General features: G+C 41.9%; 1 non-coding gene across 1 annotated transcript; it reads right to left on the bottom strand.

Annotated features, from left to right (window-relative positions):
* Positions 1-2615: 2615 nt before the first annotated feature.
* Positions 2616-2698, bottom strand: TRNAY-GUA (transfer RNA tyrosine (anticodon GUA)). The gene has a single exon. It is a non-coding gene; the product is annotated as a tRNA-Tyr (tRNA).
* Between the last annotated feature and the right edge of the window lie 482 nt (positions 2699-3180).

Below are 3180 nucleotides of genomic sequence, written 5' to 3'. Positions count from 1 at the left end.
CCAGAGAGTTGGTAATCTGCCTCATGGTTAAGCCATGCCTCAACAAGGAATCTTGGAGATTGAGTTGTTTGATGTATGGGGTATTGACTTCATGGGGCCTTTCCCACCATCATACTCAAACACTTATATTTTGGTAGCAGTCGACTATGTATCCAAATGGGTAGAGGCCATTGCCACACCTACTAATGATACTAGGATAGTGCTGAAGTTCCTCCAGAAACATATCTTCAGCAAGTTTGGTGTCCCTAGAGCACTAATTAGTGATGGGGGCACTCACTTCTGCAACAAACAACTTTACTCTGCCATGGTCCGGTACGGAATTAGCCACAAGGTGGCAACTCCATATCATCCACAAACAAACGAGCAAGCTGAAGTCTCTAATAGAGAGTTAAAAAGAATCTTGGAACGGACTGTAAGTACCCGTAGATAGGATTGGGTGAGAAGCTTGGATGATGCTCTGTGGGCTTACAGAACAGCATTCAAGACTCCTATAGGGACCTCTCCATACCAGCTTGTGTATGGTAAGGCCTGTCATCTGCCCGTGGAACTGGAACATAAGGTCTACTGGGCAACCAGATTCCTTAACTTTGATGCCAGATTAGCTGGAGAAAAAAGATTGCTCCAGCTAAATGAGCTAGAGGAATTCAGACTCACTGCTTTCGAAAATGCCAAGCTTTACAAAGAGAAAGCAAAAAGGTGGCATGACAGAAAGCTGTCATCTAGAGTCTTTGAACAAGGACAGAAGGTTCTGCTGTTTAACTCTAGGCTCCGGCTATTCCCCGGGAAACTGAAATCCCGGTGGAGGGGACCATATGTGATTACAAGTGTGTCACCATATGGCTATGTGGAGCTTCAAGACATTGATTCTAATAAGAAGTTCATTGTTAATGGACAGAGGATCAAGCATTATCTTGAAGGCAATGTTGAGCAAGAGTGCTCAAGGCTGAAGCTAGATTAAAAGCTCAGCAAGGTCCAGCTAAAGACAATAAAGAAGTGCTTGCTGGGAGGCAACCCAGCCATTAGCAAAACTTTTTGTGTTATTTTATTTCATTCTATTCTTTATTTTATTTATTTTTAAATTATACAAATTCAATACTAATAATCTTCAAGGTAAAGAATCAATTGCATAAGTTCACAGGGTTACAGAAGGATTCAGAGCACAAAACAGGGAGAATGAGCTCACTGGTAAGAAAACGCCAGTAATAGGTATATTTGGGGGTTAAACGCCCAAAAGAAGCATATACTGGGCGTTTAACGCCAGTAATGATGCCTTTCTGGGCGTTAAACGCCATACTTGCAGCATCCTGGGTGTTCAGGAAAAATGCCCAGTGACAAAGGAATTCTGGCATTTAACGCCATCCAGAAGCAACAGCTGGGCGTTAAACGCCCAAAAGAGGCTACAGATGGGCGTTAAACGCCCAAAACATGCAGCAGTTGGGCGTTTAACGCCAGGATTGTGGAGGGGAGGAAGTTTTTGTTTCCAAATTGATTTTTTTTCAAATTTTCATATTTCCATCCATATTTTCTTGCATAAACGTGTTCCCATACGTTCATTTTTCAAACTTTTTTTTCAAAAAAAAAATTATTAAAAATATCTTAATCCTAATATTAATTCTCTCTCAATTCCTCTTCAACCTCTTCTCAAATCTTTTTCAAAACAATTCTATCTTTTTCAAATTTTTTTCAAACTCATCAATATCTTTTTCAAATCTTCACAATATTTTTAAAAAACAAATCTATCTTTTTCAAATATCTTTCATATCTTTTCAATTTTAAATTACATCTTTTCCTATCGAACCAGAGCTGAAACCCGCTCTAGTGCCTTTTTTTTTCAGTTAGTAGCGGCCCTCTCGCACTACAGAAAGGCGAGTAACTACGTACCTTCTTCCTTCCAGTTTTGTGAATCCATTTGATGTACTCTTGCTCCACAGGCTTAAGGTTGCTTTCTTTAAGTAATTATGCTATGCTATTAAGTAGTCCTGTCGCCACTACGAACGAAAGACCAAGGAAGAGGCTTAGATAGATGAAGCGGAAGAAGGAACAAGGCTTGAAGGCGGATTAGCTAGGGAATTAATCCGATGTGAAGTTGTTCCTCCGCTAGAATAAGGGGGCATGATCGCTGATCAGCAAAGGAAGCAGTCACTGATCTTCGACCACACCCTACGTATGGATGTCTTTCTTACAAAGAAAGAGTCCGGATCGGAAGGAAATTTTGATGCCTAACACAGGCAACTCCGATAGGCGACCGTTAGGGATTGAACGAAGATAACGGCTATTCCTATCATCAAGAAACTAGGGCTTCGGCTCCATCAATGACCCCAAGAATTGCTATTCTTAAAAACCTAAAAGAGCATCCTGAAAAGCGGCCTCAGGGCGCCTTCTTACTAAGGGATAAAGAACCACTAATTCAAATGTGAAGGGATCGGTGTAGAACTCAACCTCTAGCCTCGTGCGTATAAAATAAGGAAACGAAACTACTTTCAAGAATTAGCTGCGGATGCAGGTGCGTATGAATAGTGAAAGAGTTTTGAAGTTCTCCTTATTCGCTCCTCTCGTTTCACTCGATTTTACGCTAACCCCCTTAAAGGGAAACTCTTCAGTCTACAACAAACAAGTGGGAGAGGTAGGATTCGAACCTACGTAGAAAAACTTCAACAGATTTACAGTCTGTCGCTTTTAACCACTCGGCCACTCTCCCCTTCCTGGGCCGAGGCCCCCCTCAATGATCAATATGAGGTGATCGTAACACAGTATATAAGACTCGTGATTCATGCAATCCAATCTTCCGTGTGTAAGGCCCAAAATGGTTTTCCAAAAATGGGTGATCAAAAGATCGAATCACTATGCGTATCTTGGTGGTCGTTACTTTTGGTGTTCTTTCTTTTTGGCTGACTCCTCTTCCTGTTCTATTGATCAAAGGCATGCGGCAGCGCCGACATGGGAAAAGAAAGATGCACAAAGGAAACAGGAAAGCGGAGCAATTTCCACTACCCGCTCTAATAGAAAGACCTAGCGAAGTGAATGACTTGATCGTACTGTACTAGCCGAGGGTACTTGGCCACCGCCTGTACCTTACCGTGTTACTATGGTCACTATGCGGATCCTGGTTCAGGGGAAGGAAATGTTATGGTTAACTTTCCTGTCCACGACTAGATTTCCCTCTTATCTTACCGTGTAAGC

The sequence above is a fragment of the Arachis ipaensis genome, chromosome B5, assembly GCF_059453495.1.
Source record: "Arachis ipaensis isolate K30076 ecotype BB chromosome B5, ASM5945349v1, whole genome shotgun sequence".
In the NCBI taxonomy this organism is placed as follows: domain Eukaryota; kingdom Viridiplantae; phylum Streptophyta; class Magnoliopsida; order Fabales; family Fabaceae; genus Arachis; species Arachis ipaensis.
The sequence above is the reverse complement of the archived record's forward strand: the minus strand, read 5'-3'. Positions and strand labels throughout refer to the sequence as shown.